The sequence below is a fragment of the Papaver somniferum genome, chromosome 4, assembly GCF_003573695.1.
Source record: "Papaver somniferum cultivar HN1 chromosome 4, ASM357369v1, whole genome shotgun sequence".
Lineage (NCBI taxonomy): Eukaryota > Viridiplantae > Streptophyta > Magnoliopsida > Ranunculales > Papaveraceae > Papaver > Papaver somniferum.
Genome location: NC_039361.1, coordinates 116,975,649 through 116,998,512, shown reverse-complemented (window position 1 = coordinate 116,998,512; position 22,864 = coordinate 116,975,649). Strand labels below are relative to the sequence as shown.

General features: G+C 36.2%; 1 long non-coding RNA gene across 6 annotated transcripts; it reads left to right on the top strand.

Moving 5' to 3' along the window:
* The first annotated feature begins 14,727 nt into the window (after positions 1-14,727).
* LOC113274215 lies at positions 14,728-18,852 on the top strand. Of its 6 annotated transcripts, XR_003322867.1 has the most exons (11): positions 14,728-14,972; positions 15,055-15,275; positions 15,356-15,404; positions 15,683-15,775; positions 16,228-16,319; positions 16,709-17,002; positions 17,121-17,205; positions 17,392-17,483; positions 17,589-17,637; positions 17,726-17,836; positions 18,422-18,852. It is a non-coding gene; the product is annotated as an uncharacterized LOC113274215 (long non-coding RNA). The 6 variants fall into 6 exon arrangements; XR_003322869.1 differs by lacking the exon at positions 15,055-15,275; XR_003322865.1 differs by having other exon boundaries at positions 14,728-15,275; positions 16,964-17,002.
* The last annotated feature ends 4,012 nt before the right edge of the window (positions 18,853-22,864 follow it).

Sequence of the window (22,864 nt, the reverse complement as noted above, 5' to 3'; positions counted from 1 at the left end):
TTTTGAGTACCTTCAAGATATTCAAGTTATCAACTGGTTTCAACTTCACCCCCTGTACTTCCTGCACCTCCTTGTTCTCCTTGCACTTACGAGCTATAACCTTTCTTCTTTTTTTCACAGTGGTGTAATCCTGCATTCTGATAGGTTGTCCCAAATTCTTTATGTCTTCCCTCATTATTGTAACCATGTTACTCATCCTTTTTTCAGCACTGACTTCTCCCTGTCCTTGCTCTTCGTTGTCAGTCTGCGACAGTCCTAATCAAGTAAATCCTTCGCCATTTTTACGGCTGAGTCGTAGTATACGCTTCCAATATTTGGCTTTGACGACGAATAACCTTTCTTATTGTATTCGGATTCCATTTTTCGAATTTCATCTTCATCAATTATAAATTGAGTTTCATTGTCTTCTTGCTCAATATTTTTCTTCAACGAAGTAACTTTCTCCATTTCAGATTCGACAAGCTCGGCCACCTTGATATCCTCGATAGTATTCGGAGTCAACTCAGTACCATCTTCTTATTGTTCTTCCTCGGTGACTGGCATCGATGAAGTAGCTTTCTCCATTTCAGATTCGACTCGCTCGACCACCTTGATATCCTCGATAGTATTCGGAGTCAACTCAGTACCATCTCCTTCTTGTTCTTCCTTGGTGACTGGCATCGATGAAGTAGCTTTCTCCATTTCAGATTCGACCCGCTCGGCCACCTTGATATCCTCTATAGTATTCGGTGTCAACTCAGTACCATCTGTTTCTTGTTCTTCCTCGGTGAATGGCTTCGACAAATAAGATACGACCTGCTCTTTTGCTACTCATTCTATTTCTTCCACTCTTTCTTGTTCCGCATCTTGTTTTGTTTCTCCATGGGTTGAATCCTTTTCTGGTTGCATCAGAATATCTTCAAGAGTTTGAGCAGCATCTTCAAGAGTTTGAGCAACGTCTATCATGTTAACATCCCTTGTTATAACCTGCAATATTAAGATATCTAAGTCATTTTGATGAAAAATCTAATGCTGTGTTTCAAAACCTAATGTTGTAAAAATCTAAATCTTCTGAAAGAAAAAAAAGAACTGGCTAATTCATCAAACAAACATTAACTTGAAATGATGAAACCAATCAAAAAAATGATGAAACCAAATCTGGTTTCATCAAAAAAGGATGAAACCAAATCTGGTTTCAACAAAAAAGGATGAAACAAATATTAAAAGACTACCAATAAACTGAAATTTATGAAACAAGTTAGAAATTTAACCTTTCTCCTCAATTTAACTCATACAAGTTTCTTGAATTTTAAGTCAACAATGTTATTTATATGCAATGAAACCCTTTCTGATTCCATCAAACAACGCACAAAGCAACCTAATAAAACTAGATCTAACATATTGCCTCAACATCTTATTCACGGTTCGAAACCCCTTCATGTACTATTGGAACATCCGCTTGTACCGGTTGTTGTGCCCTGTCCTCTGCATCATATTTTTCAGCAATGATTCATCTTCTTCAGAAAGAACATTTGTAGTGTTGGTCCTAAGCTTTTCAATCACGCTTCGCGCCCATTGTTATTTGGCTTTGTAGGAGTTAGCTTCACTGCTAGTACCAACATTTTCTTCAACTGGCGCAGGCACTTCATTTTCAGAATCACCAACTGGCACTTCATTTTCAGTATCACCAACTGGCATTTCAGGTTCAACATAATCTTCAACAACAATATCCACTTCATCTATGGGCTCAACCAAGTGCATTTCTTGTTCGTCATACTGAAGCAAGAATGATCCCTCTCGGTGACCAATATTCTCCTACAATACACAAGAAAAATTTGTTTCATCTAAAAAATTAAACGGACATGAACTTGAAACACATATTCCAACGACTTCAAACAAAGTACAAGATGAGGAGTTGCTACACTTGTGGTGTGAAGCTTTATTGGTGGAACATGGCATGATATACAATTGAGACATGGACGATATCTAAAACATAGAAGATTTCGAATATTGTCTAACAAATACATCATATAAGACCCTCGAAGTTAAAGGAACAAAAATTCAGCTAGAAATTTTGATGAAACCAATAGTAAATATTCCAAGTAAATATTTACCTCAGACCAAAGTTCTTTTTTATCGGTAAGATCCTCGAAGTTAGACAATACTTGTTGGCAGATGTTGCTAAGGTTCCATCTAGCAAACCTCGGATACTTGTTGTGACGGACCGTAAAATTACGCCTTTGACGCGTTGCCTCGCAGGCGATAACTTCCCCGATGCGCCATGATGAAGCTACGATCCTGGCCTAAAAGCTAGGCAAATGCACGTCCATCTGCCCTTGCAAGCATGCTCGTGGAGCATGATGCAGCTAACTTAGCTTCCACGTCGTTCCAACTTACCATTGTTCCGCGAAGGGTTTATTAAGAAAACCAAAAACTTTCTTAAAACGGCAAAAACGCCTTTTTGAGGCCCTAAAAGATGGAATTTGGCTAAATTCTGGTGACCATGTGGATCTATAAATCAACATGTCTTGATCTTTAGGTCGTTTCCCATCAAAATGTACTCCTCTTGAGCTAAATGACGACACTCGGGTTTTTAGCCTCCAAATAGGCGATAGTTTGCTCTTTGTAGCTTGATAGGAAGTATAGGCATCCACTTGCTGGCATGCAACTAAGCCTCATCAAGTATGGCCGCAATCATCTCTTGCATCGAGCTTCCGAGCCAGATGATATGAGAGGTCAGAATGTCGCAATCATCTCACAATTAGATGATATGAGCGACAAAGTGCTGGACCGGCAATGGTACAACTCATTGCGGCTGCCTACGTACCCTTCCCTACTCTAAATGGATCAAGAACAGACCGTAGTTCATCCACGAAGAGACAGAAGCTTAACCAACTCGTTTGCAAGGCCGTAGCCTAGCAAAAAATGGTAATAGCCTGGTCCGTAGGCCATTCCGTCAAGATGCACGATGATTATGCATCATCGGGTCCGCGACATGGCATAATGATACCTAAGCATCAAATTCCCTCTTCGAAAGTCTACATAGCTATAAATGAGCCTTAAGCATCATTTATACTCTTCCATCTAAGCTATGAAGCTTACTTGGTACATAGTCCGCATATGCACCTTCAACCAAGTATCCCTCCCTATATATGTCTTGATGGAATTTCTACAAGTATGTTTAAGGGAGCAAATTGACATGCTTGCTTCACTGTTCATCGCAATGATTGCGTTACTTCGCAATGATTGTGTTCATTCGCAATGATTGCGTTACTTCGAAATGATTGCGTTACCTCGCAATGATTGTGTTCATTCGTAATGATTGATTTACTTCGCAATGATTGTGTACAATGATTGCGCAACACTCGTTCGGCCAGCCCTCTCTGGCCTGATGCCCAATGATTGTGCGATATTGGCTCTAGGCCAATAACTTTCGTAATGCGCAATTATTACGCTGCAAGCTCAAGGCCACCTACCTAACTGGCCTAATGCATAATGATGATGCAACAATTGACCCTTGGCCAAATGCCAAAAATAATGCGCCATTTTGGCGCGACATTGGCCTTAAGCCAATCTACCGCGTACCACGCAACAGAAGCTTTAGATGAAGCTTCATCTCAGGCCATGGCGCATCTTTTAGCATTCGCCATGCTAAAAACACAGGGTGTTACACTTGTCAATCCCATCCTTTCTTTGTGAGATCTTTGTCATCTCTGCTAACCAATACTAAAAAAAAAAACAATATTCAAATTAATCATCAAAAACATTATAAAAATACTTAACTTATGATGAAACCAGAACAAATCTTAACTTACCAGCGGGTAAATGACGCAACCAACTACATTTTCCACATCTTTTCTGTTTGTCATTACCGAATCAAGTAGATAGTCATGAAAGACTTCAGGCCAGCACACCTTATTCGTATCAAACACCATGTAAGAGTACTTCGCTGCCAGAGTTTGCCTACATTTTTTAGGGACAAATACCGACACCAAAAGGAACATGACGAAAAACTTGACAAAGTCATCAGCTCTGGTTTCATCAGCTGCGGCTTCCAACATACAACGTTTAGTATCGCCTTTGTTCGTCTTCTTATTTCCACGAAAATACTTAGCCACGAAGACGTTAACCTTTTTAACCAGCTCTTCATCTATGTCGTCTTCTTCTATACAATTCACCATTTGTAGACCAAAAGTCACAGAAAAATGTTTGGGAATGGTCCGCAGAGTCATGTCCCTTGATCTAGTTATCCTGAAACAATACGGGCGCTTACCATCAAGTCTATTTTCTATTGAACTTAAAAACATAATTAATGCTTTTGTCTTTTTGACGATCTTTTCTTCGTTCATTATGCCATCATATACGGCTCAAAGAAATGCCAGAATGGACATGATTTAAGATCTTTCAAATGCAGTTGCTTGTTTTGTATCAACGCCTTAATTTCCACTGCTAGCTCGCACAAGTGATGCAATGAACACCTGAACGGTTTTGTCTCTCTTTTTTTTTACCTATTGTGAAACCAAAAGTAAACCATAAGAGAATAAAAATGATGAAACCATAAGCATAATTGAAAAATGGTGAAACCCTAAGATTACTCTTGTAATGATGAAACCATAAGCACTAAGAAAGTAATGAAAGCATCAACTGAAAAGTGATGAAACCATAAGCATAAGTTACACTTGAAAAATGTTGTAACCATAAAATTAAACAGAAAAATGATGAAACCATAAGTTTACACTTGAAAACTGATGAAACCATAAGAATTAAAGACACCCAAAATTGAATTTCAACAGCAGAAAAATAAACACATCCAAGATTGAATTAGTTTTCAATTGAACCCTAAACCTATCAAATGAAACCTAAAACTAACAAATGAAACCTAAAAGCAAACTGAAAACCCAAAAAATCAAATCAAACCTAAATCTAAAAATCTGGTTACATCAAGAAAATGAAACATTAAACCATTGAAAACTAATAATCGACGAGATTTCTAACCTTTTCTAAATAGTTTCGCAGTTTTCTTTAGCTTATCATATTTCTTTTTCTCCTGTTGATTTTTTTTCTTCACCATTTTTGTTGCTTTAGACTAATTAGGTCAGAAAAATGAAGCTAGTTAGGTCAGATTTTGCTTCAATGGTTGAAATACGTAACCATCGAAGAAGAGAAGAAGGTGAAATCGAGATTCAGAGATGATTTTCGCTACGGGATGAAGAAGTTAGAGCAGATCTGAGAGTTTATGGGTTGGCTTTGAAGGAGTTACAGAAGAAGAGCGAAGGTTTTAAGAATTTTTTGTCTGTTACCGCATGATGTAAAGTAATGATAAGTGGGTCTTTTTTTCAGTTTCTTTTCGTTTGAATTAGGGAGGGTGGTTTAGACAGTTGATGATATTTTGGGTTTTTGTGTCATTTTTGTTTGGACGGATTTTTTGTTGATGGATAGTGACACCTTTGGGTTATAACCCGCGGACCGTTAATCAAAAGAGCTTCAAGAATAGAGAAGACATACTAACCTTTGGTTTAGACGATTTCATACAAGAAATCTCAGTTTTCTTCTAGGAGACATAAGACACAAACATCTCCTACAATTCCACATCCGCACTCCCCATAAATAAATTACCATTAAGCACAAGTTCAAAAAGAACTCTCCCTCATTTAAGTCTTTCCCGAAAGAATGACATGAGCGACCTTACTCTAGTCACAAGAGAAAGATTTTTTTGGACTTTATATTTAATAGGCCAGCTACGAAAAAAATAAATTTGTATCCAATATTTTTCTCTCTTCTCGCCAGTTATGAAAAAAGAAGTTAAAAATAACGATCTTAATGCTAGAGGCACTAAGATACAATATTTTTGTGAGAAAAATCATGATCACATACTATTCTCTACACCGGTTACGAACAAGAGAACATCTAATGCGATATGAATCAACATAAGAATTATAACTTCTCTATCCATGTATAAACGTAGAGATTAAATCTCACCAATTATTCTCTGGTGGTGACACAATCAAGGAAGTAAGTCGATCCCTAAAGAACATCTTATGGAATCATGTAGCAGTTTATTCATAAAAAGTGTAACCATGAAGTTTAAAAATTGCCATTCTCAAAATAGTTTACTCCTTTTTTGCAAGAGTGAAAGAGTTTAACATAGGAGAAAATATGAGATATATGTTCTAATCACCAATAATAACAACATAGAACAAAAATCACAAGATAACCTTTATCTTTTACTAGACACCAGGCAAAAGACATCAGGAAGTCATGTTTCATATAATTCCTTGGTAGGAAGACATACAAACAAATGAATCACAATCTCAGATAATAGAAGATACCGAAGCTCGAGTTGAATTTCCCAAAATATATATGAATAAGATCAGGGGAAACAATGAGCATAAACTAATGAACTAGAGCAACACCAATGCCTTTCCGAATACTTTGAAAGGTTTGGGTATCTAATGGTTTGGTAAGAATATCTTCCAATTATGTTAATGTGCTTTGTTCTTGAGTGCCCAACATGATTCTTAGTAATTCAAATCTAGAGCTGCACATGGGTCGGTCAGTTCGGGTTTCACCTAAAACCACCTACCAACCCGTTAGTACTTTGGTTTACAATTTAAAACCGAAACCGCCCGATCTATTTTCGGTTCGGGTTTAAACCCTCTCATTACGGGTCGGTCGGTTTTGGGTTTATACCCATGTTAACCCGGTTCACCTATAATGTATATATTTCAGCATTTCCTGCTAATTTTTCACCTTTAATATTGTCTATACTTGAACCTGCCGTATATATTCAATGATCATTCATATGCCTATACACATGTTTTAAAGTTTAAACATACTTCTTTAAGTTCTTAATTACTTAAACAAGATAAACCATAACCATAAGTCTTCAAAGTTCAATACTAACAACAATACTTCCAATAAAAACAAGTTAAACAATTAACACTATCAGTTTTTACGGGCGGGTTCGGATGGTTTAGCATCAAACCATAAACCGATCCATATACATCGGGTTTTTGGATTCATAACCATATTACCAACCCACTACGGGAGGGTTCCGTTTAAAACCCATTGTTTCATTGGGTGTGGACGGGTTTGGTTTGATGGGTCAGTTCTTGTGCAACTCTATTCAAATCGCACTTGACTTATCATAAAATATTTTCATAGTTTCAGAATCTATTCCATAATCGATGAGCATTTGTTTCATCCACAAGAGTTGAGTACAAGGAAATTTCCAGGAGTTATTGGTTTTGTTATTCATTGCATATCTTATAAACAACCAATATGTGTCATAGAGTATAATCGCTTACACCTTGTTGTGTTCTTGGTATAACTATTCATAAAGTCCTGACTTATGTATTGGTATAACTTTTATTAGTAAAACCAATCTTAAGTAACCACCGGTGGTATGATCGGATTATGTCTGACCTTGGGGAAACAGAACCGATCCTAGTAAGGGAAAGGGAACTGATCCTTATAAGGGAAAGGGAACCTATCCTAGTAAGGGAAAGGGAACCGATCCTTGTAAGGGGTGTAGTACATCAAGGGGAACCGATCCTTGTATGGGATGCAACAAGATTTATAGCAGAAAGGGAAACCGATCCTATGGACATGTGCAACACATATAAGTTAGATATCATATATATGTGGGGAACCGATCCTAGTACCTAGTCAACCGAATCTTTGGTAATCTAGTGTGACTATGTAGTACTCACATGGAGGTAGAACCGAAACTTGTTTTGGTAGAACCGTTAAACCCATGATTGTGATTGAATGTTGGTTTGATCAATCACATAGTTCTTGAAAGTCAGATGAACCAATTCTAAACTTGTTTGGAAGTGTGGCAAATCGGTTTCAAGGTTGTAAGTGTGAAAGAGATCTTACAAAGTAAAGATGTCGACAAACTTTGAACACGTGTTGTGAATGTTTATTTCTATAATTGTTCAAAGATATTCCTTAACGGCCCCAGGATCGAAACATAAGTAAGTTAAGAATATTTTAATTAAGGTTATTAATTTCATTTTGTAGGGAAATTACAGAATTAGTAATATGCATTTACTAATTAGATCTTCCGAGAGATTTCATTTCCAGGAAGTATGGAAACCGAATTTGTGCTTTAATGAATATCTTGAGAATATTTTCGGTTTTGGAAATTCCTTGGTGTCCAAACTTCCTTGTCTATAAATACACGAAGTTTGCCTTTCTAGCAAACTAATCCTTCGTAACAACAGATTTACTCTTTTGTTGTTGTTATTGGTGTAGCCGCCTATCGGAGAGGAGAGTAATCTAATTAGGTGAAATCTCTTATGGCCGCTCAGTTTAAAGTCTTCTTTGAGATTGAGAAGCTCTAGCGCTACGCGTTGGTGGAAAACTAGATAATTGCGGTTTATCTTTGTTTTCGATTGATTTGATTGACTCACAGTGGTTGAAATCTGATTGCACCTAGTTTGTTTATTCTTGAGAATCTTCTCTTATGATATAAGATTCACTCAAACTAGTTCAGAGTTTCGACAGGGATCTTTAGACTGTTATTAGTTCTAAAGATGATCTTGTGATAATCCATTGTTAACAGACTCCGTTCTGTGCGTTATTGATCACAAGAGATTCGAGTGATTGTGTGCAGGTTTTTATTGAAGATTTAAGAAGATTTGAAGACAAAGAAGATATTGAAGATCTGACTTGGGTTTTACAATCTTTGGTGTGCACAATACTTGTTTCGGTAAAAGAGGATCCAATTAATAAATTGTTTATCCTTGTGGTAGATTGGATTGATTAATTGAGTAGATCGGCATCAACACGGTTCTTCGGATTAAAGGTGTTGTTGGCTTAATCTTAATCGATTACCTTTGGGTTATTGAACATAAGATAGATCTAGACCTCACGAAGGAGTTTATGTTGAGATAAACGGAAGAACCTTTGTCCGACTCATATCACTTGGTTGAATAAAGTTGATACCAAACAGATTTCTTGTTCCTTTACTGTTTGGAATACGAACCAAAGGGATTTATCCAAGTACGTGACTTATTTATAAGTTGGAGGCGTGGGAATACAGACGGAACTAGGTGAACTATAGGGTTAGTTACTTGGTCTCAACTATACGAAGTTAGTGTAATTTTGTGTAGCGGCTTAATCCTGAGAGTATTCAATTCTGGACTAAGTCCCGGAGTTTTTCTGCATTTGCAGTTTTCCTCGTCAACAAAATCTTGCTGTGTCATTTACTTTTATTTTCCGCATTATAATTGTTTTATTATAATTAAAGTAAATTACACAAACGTTAATTCCTATTTACTTGATAAGCAATCCTATTGTGTTTGGTTAAGTCCGAACCTTTGTATCAAGTAAACATACTTCGTTGTTGTATTGTCTCGATCTCGTATCCATGGACGATCACACAAAGTGTGAACCGATTAGTTTTGTTGTTTCGACTCAGTCCATAGACAATCACTTTCAGAGAAAGGACTTATAGGTAGGAAAAGTTTTAGCTTGAGGTATATTTGGGTACCCTCGCCTTTTCAGAACTTCATCAACAAAAAGTTATGTGGAGACTGAAACTCATCTATCACTTGGAAAGTCTATTTCTACTTTATCTTCTGTATTGAGACATAAGTCGTGCGACGATATAGTTTTCCATTATACACATTTGATATTTCGAGCTTAGTTTAACTCGCTTATATATTTCTCGGACTATGTGTTGCAAGATTTCGCTTCGACCAAGTTCATCTTATATTCTTGACGAAAGTCAAAAGATGATCATGTAAAATTTTCCGAGTAACATCTTGCATGGTTTGTGTGATACAATCATTTGATGTAGACTTGGAATGTTTCGTTATGATTATTTCAATAATTTGAAAATTTCTTTGATGCTAATAGTGTGTGAAAATGGCTATTGTCATCTTCTAAGAAAGTTCCAATGATTGAAATAAGAGTTTACAACACTTAACCATTATTGGATTATGACATGTTGTTTATTCTTGCACATATGTGATCCATGTATGGTAACCATAGTATGCGTACCCGTATGTGTACCTGTTGGTTTGAGAAGTCCGGGAACCTAAATATGCGTATCCGTATGCGTACTTGCGTAAGATTCATGTCCGAGATTTTCTGCTGGGATTGGTGGTATGCATACCCGTTCGCATACTGGCGAAACCCAATTTCAGTCCGGGGTATTTCAAGTATGCGTACCCGTTCGCGTACTTGAAGGTTAAAGTTCTAAAATCGGTTTAGTACATGAGATAATATATTTATATGATAAAAAATTCATTCTTTGCAAACCGTGGCCATAATGTTCATGAATTGATTCGAGTGAATCAAACCGATTTTGCTTCAATTGTGTTCTTGCATACTTCTATGAGAATGTAGCAATTGAACAACTCTTTAACTAGTTTCATTTGAGTCATTTGAACTAGTTATGGTTAAGATGAATAAGGTTGATATGAGAGTGTTCATATGGCTAACCTTGATTAATTATTGTTGAGCCAACATGGTGTACACGTTTAGGTACGTCTACATAAACCTAAATGAAGGTACATTTCATTTGTGTGTAACAAGCTAAGTTCAATCTGACGGTTGAAATATATTAGCTTGAAACTAATCAGGTTCTCATCTAACGGTGAATATTGAATGCTTTGTTACCAAGGTAACTTAGGTTGCAAACCCTGATTTGAAAACTATATAAAGGAAAACTCTAGCAACTGGGAAACCTAATCCCCACACCTCCTGTGTGATACTAGTTGCATAAGCTAGAGTCGATTCTCCTTTAACCTAAGGTTTTTCATGAAACCCTGTAGGTTAACGACTTGAAGACTTCATTGGGATTGTGAAGTGAGACGCAACTATTTTCTCTATAGTTGCATGATCTGATCTTGCTGTTTCTATCGTATTTGAGTACGATCTTCTTTAAGATTGGCTCGAGATTTATATCTTCGATAGGCAAGATAAAAAGTAGTCACAAACATATTCGTCTCATCGTTTGTGATTCCACAATATCTTGTTTCGCTACAATACGATTAAGATTATTGTGAGGTGATTGATAATACTAGGCTGTTCTTCGGGAATATAAGTCCGGGTTATCAATTGGTTCCCGTTCACCTTGATTTATCAAAAGACGGAACAAAACTTGTAGATATTTCTGTGGGAGACAAATTTATTTATTCCTATAGACTTTTCTGTGTGAGACAGATTTTCTTATAAAGTCTTCGACTTTGGGTCGTAACAACTCTTAGTTGTGGATGAGATCAGCTAAGGAATCAGGTGCATAGTATCCTGCTGGGATCAGAGACGTAAGGAGCGGAACTGTACCTTGAATCAGTGTGAGATTGATTAGGGTTCACATACAGTCCAGTCCGAAGTTCATTGGTAGTAGGCTAGTGTCTATAGCGGCTTAATACAGTGGTGTTCAAATATGGATTAGGTCCCGGGGTTTTTCTACATTTTCGGTTTTCTCGTTAACAAAACTTCTGGTATCTGTGTTATTTTTTTTCCGCATTATATTTTGTTATATAATTGAGATATCACAGATTGTGAGTTGTATCGATCAATTGGGAAATCCAACCTTTGGTTGTTGATTGAAGTTGATTGATCCTTGAACATTGGTCTTGCGGTACCATTCAAGTTATTTCTCTTATATTCAATCGGGCTTGCAAATTTCTATTTGCTGATTGTAGATTGAATTGAGAGATAGAGATATAAAACTCTTTGATATATTTTTCTCTACATTGAGTCTAACTGTCTATTGATTTTCCTGAAAGTATATTGGAGTTTCTATATTCAGATTGCCAAATGAAATATTGGGTGTGGTTGTTAGACCCCCGCTTTTTCATAAGGCAATTTTCACATGATCATCTTTTGACTTTCGTCAAGAATATAAGGTAAACTTGGTTAAAGCGAAAGCTTACCAACACATATTTCGAGAAATATGTAAGCGAGTTAAACTCAGCTCGAAATATCAATTGTGCATAATTGAAGTCTATATAGCTATACGAATTTTGTCTCAAATATGAGATATAGTAGATAGACTTTTGAGTGATAGATGAGTTTAGGTCTCCACATACCTTTTGTTGATGAAGTTCCACAAGCTCCCCTTAGTAGTTCTTCGTCTTCAATAGATGAACGCCGTGAAGTCTAATCCGAGACTTAGCTATAAGTTGACTAGAAATCAAGACTTATAGTTTTGGAATTAAACTTGACAAACAAGCTTGAGATAGAAACGCTTGCGAGTTCGATCGAGCAGTGCTCTAACAATCCTCCCCTTTGCCAATTTTAGTAACAAAACTATCAATACATATGGATTACAAAATAAATAAACTTTGTAGCTTTCAATCCAAATGTTTGTTTTCCTTGGTTCTTCAACATTACTCGAAATCTTCATCACTTCCAAGTACTCCAGTGATTCTGAACGTGTTCAACTCATCATTTTCGTTGTTGAAGATCCGTAGCTATAACAATGAGAAAACAGTTGCTCTCAATCATTGTTATACATCAAAGTCTAATTTTATCACAACTTGGCCACAATACTATGGTGATATGTATCACTCCCCCTTAGTCAATACTTCATCTCACATGAAAACCACTTCCCCTTACATAATGATCCGTAAACCATATGTATTTGTAGTGTGAACTACACATCAATTCTCCCCCCTTTTGTCAATATAAATTGTCAAAGGTACGAAAACGAGTGGGATCCTAATGAAATTTCTATAGAGATACTTCATGAACAAAAGAGAACATATCAACTTTGTTTCGATGATTTCACATAGCCGAAACTAGTGTATTCATCAAGGAGTTTATAAAGATACAATAAAACTCCTACAATATTCCACAGCCGCATTCCCCACAAAGATTTGTCAATTAAGTACAAGTTCAAATAAGAACTCTCCCCCATAAAATGTCATTCCCGAAAGAACAACAAGAGCGACCTTACTTTCACAAGAAAAGAAGGATTTCTTTGGACATTAACAAATCACATGAAACATGAATTTGTATCCAAAATAATCAATTAAATTAACCACAAGTGAACCCATGATTAATTTAATTGAAAATGCTCAACATAGGAGAACTTATGGAGCCGCACAACACTTACACAAAGATGTAGATCAGAGAAAGACCAATACTGCGAAATATTCAAAGATTCATTCTATTTTTCATCAATATTTGCATAGAGACGTAATAGACTTAATCTTTGTAGACAAAAGTTCATCCTATCTTCCATCAATATTTGCATAATGACATAATAGGCTTAACTTTTGTTGTCAAAAGTTCATTCTATCTTTTATCAATAAAGACATATGATAGACTTAACTTTTGATCAAGTATGGGATAATCATAATTCACGGACACAAACACATATCCCATAACAAGTTGCAATATATAAAACCATAAAGATTTATACTGCAAATTCATCTTCCAAATAAACTTTAGAATTGAAATAAATAAATCTAAAACCATTGCAAGATGAAACACGTTGGAAATAACTATGTGTACTCATAATAATTTCTATTCCAAACCCTAGTTATCCTTTTTAAAACACAAGAATAAATTCTCATAAGAAGTTTCCTAGACATCGTAGAGCTTTCTCAGAGCATCTACTGAGAATTCCTTCTCATTATCGGAAAACTCATTGATTATGGGATCGTTCAACTCCTCCAAATCTTCGGAAATATTAGTTAACTCACAAGTTCTCTTTTAATCCACACAAGTTGTTCTTTGTTAGAGACAATATACGTTCATAGAGAGCTATCTTTTATAAAGATAAAATGATTTGAGACTTTAAATCATTTCTTTTGTTGATGAAATCCTTCACCATACCTCTAAAGTTATTATCAAAATGACATACAGACAAGAGGCAGTTAGAGGAAGAACCTTCTTCATCGTTTGTGGATCTCCCATTCTTCTTCCTTGAGGAAATGATTCCTTCACAAAGATATACATTAACTGCTTCAACAACATCCCTTTTTGTGGTACCTCTAGTCATAGGAGCCATGAAACTGTATCTTTCAAAGATAAGAGAAGTGAATGAAATTTTGATCACAAATGAATATAAATAGACCTATGGACTGCCAAACCCTAGAAGAACTTTGAACAAGTCTTTTACGGTTCATGATCCATTATCTATTTTAACAAGAAGATATTTTCTTAATAAGAAAAATTAATAAAAATACAAAACTTGAGCAACCTTGATGCAATACTCATTTTCTCAAGATAAAGATGAGGATATGCAGACATCACTACAATTAAATAGTGACGGAGTGAGCCGAATGCTCACATCTTTTATCACACAGTGATATATCAAGGTTCGTTGTATAAACAGACTTCTTACCTCGTCTGAATCTGGTTCTTTTGGACTTTTTCTTGTCTTTAGGAGTTCCACGTTGATTACCCACGGCCACTACACCAAATTCCCGGATTAGTAACAGGATTTCGTAACGGCTTATGAGCCGTTACAAATTTCCCGTTAAGAGCCGTTACTAAATTTTAAAAAAGTCGTAACAGGGTCAAGCCGTTACGATTGTTTTATAGGCGTGCCACTCACATGCTTGGTCACACGACGTAACACCTTGAATTATGTGTGCGTGCCATTCACATGCGTGGTATTATGTTTCATCTACACCGTGTATTCCTAAGCTAATATATCTACCCTTCGTTCTAGTCTCGAGATGCACCTCAATCATAAAACCCTAAACTAATATCTCTACCATATTTATTCTTCTCTATCTCTTTTTCTTTTCTTTTTTATCTCCGCCTCATCTTCCCTCTTCCTCTCTCTCTCGATCTCTCTACACAGGAAGAAAAAACAGATACTCAAAATCCTGAAAAAACAAGATCGAAAAGAATCTCATTTCTCTTCTTCTTCTTCTGTTCTTTGTTTTTATTCTTCTCAAAATGAGAAATTTTTAATATCAATTAAGCAGAAATCTAGGGTTTGAGTCGAATTGAAGAACGTGAAGATTCAGATGACGGTTTGAATGGATCTGAAATTGAAGATGGGTTTGATTCAGGTGAGGTTTTCGGTATTGTGGATTGTGAAATGAAGTTGAGGATTTGAAATTAGGGTTCTCATTGTGTTGCTCGTGTGAACAGTGGATAGAAATTAGAAGATTGAAATGGGTTGAAGGTTGTTGTTGAAGATGAATGACTAGAAAACTAGGGGCAAAGAAAAAGTCCATTTCACCTACGTATTAGGTAGAATTTTCGAGAGAAGAGACCCAATTCAAAATTCAAATTGCAAGTTTGCAGTCCATCTTTGTCTCAATTTTTTATCTCTCAGATCTCGAACTCAGTAACCAGTCTTCTTGCTCTATGTATGTCGTTTAAATTGTTAATTATTGTCTTTAGGATTAGGATTTTTATGTTTACTTAGGTTTTTCTATTTGGATTGCAGAGAGTGAAAAGTGAAAACCCAGTTTGATCTCTAATGGAGAGCTTATCAGGTAAATCAGTCATGTTTTCTCGCTCTCTTCGACATATGTTTCTGTTTTATTCGATTTTCTCATATGAACTCTCTTCATCTGCATTTTGAATTGATGTTTCCAACAATTTACTTTCTTTTTTCTTTTTCTTTTTTGTTGAATAATATTCTAGTTGATAATAGGTTGATTCTAAAATTGGGTTCTCTTTTGATTTTCATTTTACTTATTTTCTCTAATTACTTTTAAAAAATTTGGTGTTGATTTTCACCTTTTTTTTCCTTCTTTTTCTTATGCTGTAGGTGATAATAGGTTGTTCGAATATTGGTTCTCTGCCATAACCTCTACTCCAATTGTTAACCCTAGACTGTGCTAGAAAGATGTCGGTTCCGATAGTAAGCCTCCGTATCTTTCTTTGCCTTCTTAATACAAGTTCCATCTTTATTTCTGACTTTGCAATTGCATCATCCAAAATTGATGGCTTGGGATTAACAACACAATGTAATAACAACACAATGTAACACAATGAATTATCTAGGATATGGGTGATCCCAATTTGTGATGTGGAGCCGGTTTTCAGAAACTTTGGCTATAGATCCTGTTTTCCTCATTCAACTTGCAATGTTTCTATTATGTCGTACTTGACGATTCGTAGCAAATAAGTTGATGTTGTTCTTGATCCCAGTACAATGTCGGGATCCAACGAACCATACACGATATATGTAATGTAAGCTAGACGGGCCTTTTTTTGGTTGTCGTTGTTGTTGTAAATTGATCTATAGGGATTTGTTGATTATACTATTTTTATGATGCAGTTTGACTAAGATAAATATCTCTACTTTTGTAGGTCATTTTATGATATAATATTTTGGTTGGAGGCAACTAAACTGTCTACCCATCAAAGTTTCATATGTCGGTCACCGGTTCTTAAACAATGGGGTATGTGTTTCTTTGAAAATGCACCTCTTCAATCTAAGGCATGGTCATATGAAGCTTATACTCCAATATTGAGTGAATACTTTCTGGGCACATACGTTGTGGTTGTGGTACAACGGCATGTCGATAATCATTGATGTAACCTCTTTGTGCATTTTTTCCGATATTATGGAATATAAATGATTATTGGATCTTATCATAAGCAAGCGTATATTCTATATATGGAATTGGGTTACCTTGCAGATTCATAAACCTCAACGAAATGCCATTCTCTGCGATTGTGCATACCTTCTATATTTCTAAATACCATGCACTTTGCATTGTCGCACTTGATTGCATTTCCATTTATTTTTCTTTTCATGCTTAAAGCCTAGGTCTAACTTTGTATGCAGGTCTGTTTATTGTACCCACAAATACGACAAGGACTTTTGTCGTGCTATTTTTAAGTACAAAAGTGATGTTATTTAAAAAAAATCTAAAAAGATTTATACTCTGTGGTATGCGAAGTTGGCACTATTCGTACTGAAGCATGAGTTAGCTTGCAAGATGCAGGGGCTTATCATTTACTTCTTCTTTTTCGTTTGGTTTATTTTCTTTTGGAGTTCTTCGTTAGTTTGATCTTGGTATGACTCCTTTCTCTTTTGCAGCCACAACAAGAAGTGGTGCTATCAACAGGGCCAAAAGAGGTAATGAATACAATGTCCATTGAAAATTTGTCTATTCCTACTTGGTTCAGTTGGTTGTCGTTACCCACATCCCCTGGGTTGAGATATTGTTAATGTTTCTGTGTATGTTTGATTTTAGGAAGGACTTGATATGAAGGGCCACCAAGACCAGTTCCATCTCGAAAAGTGGAGCAGCTGAAGTTAGAGGAGACTCAACACCTACTGTAATACATTCCGCTTTTTGTTCTCATACTGTGTACATACTTTCTTTCTCATACTGTTGCTAACTCAAAGAGAGCTTTTTTTTTATGCGAAACTCAAAGAAGTTAGCAACAACTATTTCTAATTTTGTTCTCATACTGTGTACATACTTTCTTCATAATACATTCCGCTTTTTTGCGAGAAACCAGAAAATGAATGACTTACTAAAAGAGTACAATGTGGATATGAAGGGCCCCTTCAATTATTCAGCTTGAGAAGAAGCTGGACTCCCTCGTCATTGGTGAGAATTTACTGAATTCCGCCAAAAGAAATTTGTTCTGCTAAACTTTAGAATGTCTTTTATTTGAGTGACTGAGTTTCCTGGGTTCCACATCTATGTACCTAGGTACGATGATTGCAAAGAGTTGCTGGACGAGAGCAAGCAACTTTTAGAGGTATGCCTACTCGGATGCTTGTTACTACGAATCCTTAAAGGACTCTCTTCTTGAATTTCACGGTGGGCCTTGTAAAATATTGTTACAGGTTCATGATAGGCTTGCGTGCATCATATCTATGGAGAATGAGAATTCAAGTATGAATAGTTAACCGTATTGAATACAGTCCTTGTGTCAAATCCCTTGAGCCTCCTCTAAGGTAATCTGAAAGATCTTTCTCATTGTATCGTTCATATTTTATCCTAGCACTAGGACTTATAGTCTAGAGTTTGAGTTAGAGTTTACATCTCTGGTATACGAGCTCATATTGATATCTCAGAATCTTAGCTGTTGAATGTTGTTCACCTATACCTTGAACAAACACTATCCTCATCATAGTTATCAGGAATCCATGGACTTGGATTGGCTCGCCATGTTTGTGCCAGTTGCAGATAATCAACATTGGCTACATAATCAGATAATTTGGATAGACAAAGTTGCAGGAGCATCAGATTTTTGTCTCCCTTTATTTTCCAGCAAAGCATCAGTGACTTTAATTGATTCTGCAAATGTGTAGGGTATTTAGCATAATATTTCATGTATAGTAATCTCTTGTATTAAACACTTTTATTTGCTTAACTCAATCACAACATGCTGTAACTGGCTGGGCGGCACTGCCAACTAAGTATGGCATGATTTTGCACAAGGGACTTATCAAAGAAATTATGTACTCTATTGCCTGGTTTTGTGATTGTAATTTAACATGTAATGGTCTGATTTCCTTTTTGTTTTTCTTAACTCGCAGTTATGATGAAAAGGCTTCGAGGGACAAGATTTTGCACAAGTTGAAGCTTCAGCACCCGCAACTCTACCACCTACAGTTCAGACAGTTCACGGTTGATGAAAAAGCTTCGAGGGACAAGATTTTGCACAAGTTGAAGCTTCAGCACCTGCAACTCTACCACCTACAGTTCAGACAGTTCACGGTTGATACGTTAAAAGTTCCTGGTAGCCCTTCTTTTCTATAAGTTTCACTATATGTTATAGACTTATAGTATGTAAACATCTATCAAGTGAACCTTCCATGTATTCCCTTAGAAATTTGATACTCAACAAAAAAAAAAGTTTGGTACTTAGAGAAATTTCAGTTTTTTGTTATATGAATCTGATATGAATTGAATGAATGTGATATGAATAGATTGAAGAAATTGTTGTTGAGTGTGGATGATGAATGTATGCAGGTATTGAATTTAGAATTCCGGCAGAAAATGAACTGCCAGTCAGCCTTGGCCTAGTCAAAATTAACCAATTTTGACCAGGTCAATGTTGACTGGCAGTAATTTTTTTGCTGTCACAAAAAAGTTCGTAAAGGCTCTGAGCTGTTTCAACTTGCCACGAAGTAACGATTCATGCGTGTTACTAATTTTCCACGTAGTAACGGTTTGTGCATGTTACGAACACGTTGTTACCAAAAACACGTATCGGCCACGTGTCCATTCGTAACGGCGTAAAAATGTTACTAAAGCCTTTACAACTAAAATCGTAATGGCCCCGTTGCCGTTACAAAAAATGTAACACCCCTTTTTGAACAGGCAACAGCCATTACAACCCGTTTAGTAACGGCTCAGGCGTGTAACGAATCCCACAATTTTGGTGTAGTGGGCCAGACTCATTCTTTGCATGTCATTTTGAAGTTTGGCAATCCTTTTGTTATTCCTCTTGAATTTCCAACGCTTATCTTGGACATGATTTGCATTTCCACAAAATGAACAAATCAAGGAAGATTTATTGTCTTGCTTATTTGCCTCCTGTTTATCACAACATTCATCATTAATTATTCCAAAACCGGCTGGAACAAATGAGTTGTTTGTGGTCACAGTTTTGCTTTTGAACCTAAACCATTTGTGTTTCTAAAAGATTTCTGACCGAATAACATTGCTGAGATTTTGTCAGAACTTCTAGACAATCTTTGCAGGTCACACTTAAAGGTATTAATCTCTTTTTCCTTCAGAGACAGGGTTCTAGTGAATTCATCATTAAGACAATCTATCTCACGATTTTCACCTGAAGTGATGATTCAAGTTTCTCCAACGAAGACTTTAGTTGGAGATTTTCTTGGTGAAATTCTCCCCACTTATCCAAGAATTCAAAAATCTCAGTGTCAGACTCAAACTCTGAATCAGAATTTGAGTAGGAAGAAGTTTCTGCTGTGAGAGCTGAAAGTTCATTGCACACATCGGAAGTATGCACGGTTTTGACAACCTGGGATGATGTTTTTCCTATTGAATCATCTAAAGCATTAACTAGAGAGAGACTTTTCTCACATCTTTTTCTTCTTCTTACAATATCCTTGATCTTTTGTGAAATCAGTGATTTATCAAAATCAATATGATAGGAACAACATTCATCAGCCCAAAACAAGTTAGATTCACCTGTGTTGGTAACATCTTTGAACGCAGATGTTCTGACTGTTTTCTGATCAAGATCAAGTAATTTTAACTTTCCAACAAGAGCATTTATGGAAAGCACATCAAGGTTATTTGATTCAACGATGGCATGTTTCTTAGAATCGTATTTAGATGGCAATGATCTGAGAATTTTCATCACAATGCCCTTTTCAGGAATAGTCTTACCCAATGCAAAAGATGCATTAACAATTTCAGAAACTTTGTGATTAAACTCATCAAATGAATATTCATCTGCCATACGAAGGTTTTCCCAATCAGAATTTAGGTTTTGAAGCCTAGATTCTTTTTCACCGGTATTCCCTTTAAATACGGTTTCTAATATATCCCAAGCATCTTTAGATCTGGGGTAATAGCATGGATGATTGCATCCAATCCGTCAGAATTTTTCTTTGCAGCAAGATCTCGACAGCATCATATTCACCAATATCCTTTGGAACATTTACAATGCCTATAGTAATAACCGGAGGATCATAACCATTAACAACGTAAACCCATGATTGAAAATCACGCGCTTGAAGAAAGGCACGCATAACAATTTTCCACCATAAGTAATTCGAGCCATCGAAGACTGGCAGTACGTTTTTAGACATAACACTTTTGTCCATAGAGTCAGATCGCTACAAACATAGACTTATAAGGTCTTAAATGTGTTTGCCTGCTCTAATACCAATTGAAAAAACGGGGATCTAACAACCACACCCAATATTTTGCTTAGCAATCCGTATGGACTAACTCTAATATACTTTCAAGAGAATCAACTAGACAGTCATACTCAATCTTAAGAAAAGTATATCAAAGAGTTATATCTCTATTTGTGAATTCAATCCGCAATCAAACAAATAGGAATTTGTGAGCCCGATTGAATATAAGAAATAACTTGAACGGTATCAAAAACCAATATCCAAGTGTCAATCAATTTAATCAACAACTAAAGGTTGGATTCACAATTGATTGAACTTACGCACAACCTGTGATATTTCAATTATATAAAAAATATAATACAGAAAATAAATAACACATACACCTTTTATTAATGAGGAAACCGCAAATGTAGAAAAACCCCGGGACCTAGTCCAGATTTGAACACCACACTGTATTAAGAAGTTAAAGACACTAGCCTACTCCAAGTTAACTTCGGACTGGAATGTAGTTGAGGCCTAACCAATCTCACACTGATCAAGGTACAGTCGCGTTCCTTAAGCCTCTAGAACCACACCGGATTCTGTACTTGATTCCTTTAGATGATCTCACCCACAACTAAGAGTTGCTATGACCCAAATTCGAAGACATGATAAGCTAATTTGTCTCACACTGAAAAGTCTATTGAATAAATAAATTTGTCTCTCATAGATAAACCTATGAGTTTTGTTCTGTCTTTTGATAAATCAAGGTGAACAAGAACCAATTGATATACCGGACTTATATTCCCGAAGAACGACCTATAAATATCAATCACCTCACAATAATCTTAATTGTATGGTAGCGAAACAAGATATTGTGGAATCACAAACGATGAGACGAAGATGTTTGTGACTACTTTGTATCTTGCATATCGGCGATTAAATCTCGAGAAAATCTTAGAAAAGATAGTACTCAATCACGATAGAAAACAGCAAGATCAGAACACGCAACTACAGAGAAAATAGTTGGGTCTGGCTTCACAATCCCAATAAAGTCTCCAAGTCGTTAACCTACAGGGTTTCATGAAAAACCTAAGGTTAAAGGAGAATCGACTCTAGTCGCAACTAGTATCACCCAGGAGGTGTGGGGAATAGGTTTCCCAGTTACTAGAGTTCTCCTTTATATAGTCTGCAAATCAAGGTTTGCAATCAATGCTACCTTGGTAACAAAGCATTCAATATTCACTGTTATATGAAAATCTGATTAGAGTCAAGCTAATATCTTTCAACCGTTAGATAGAACTTAGCTTTTCACACACAAATGAAAATTGACTTCATTTAGATATGAGTAACCGTACCTAAACGTGTACACCTTGTTGGCTCAACAATAGTTAACCGAAGTTATCCATATGAACACTTTCATATCAACCTCATTCATCTTAACCATAACTAGGTCAAATGACTCAAATGAAACTAGTTTTAGAGTTGTTCAATTGTTTATATTCTCATAGAAGTATACAAGACAAAATTGAAGCAAAATCGATTTTGATTCACTCTAATCAAGTCATGAACATTATAGCCAAGGTTTGCAAAAGATTGCATTCCTTATTATATAAATGTATTAGTTCATGAACAAATCGATTTTAGAACTTAACTTACTCAGGTATGCATAAGGGTATGCATACCTAAGTACCCGGAATAAGTTTGGGTTCGCCAGTATGCGAACGGGTACGCATACCTTCCAAACTCAGCAGAAGTTCCCGGACCTGAACCTCACGTCAGTACGCGTACCGGTATGCGTCGAAGGTTCCCGGACTTTCACTAAACCAACCAATACGCATACGGGTATGCGTACGATGGTTCCCGTACTTGGATTACATATATGCAAGTACGCATACTATGGTTATATCTAATTATTCTAAACTCCATTTCAATCATTGAAACATTCTCGGAAGACGACAATAACTGTCTCACACAAACTATTAGCTTCAAAGCAATTTTCAAGTGATCGAATGATCAATACGAAACATTCCAAGTCTACATCAAATGACTGTCTCACATAAATCATGTAAGATGTTACAAGGCAATTTTCACATGATCATCTTTTGACTTTCGTCAAGAATATAAGACGAACTTGGTTAAAGCAAAAGCTTACCAACG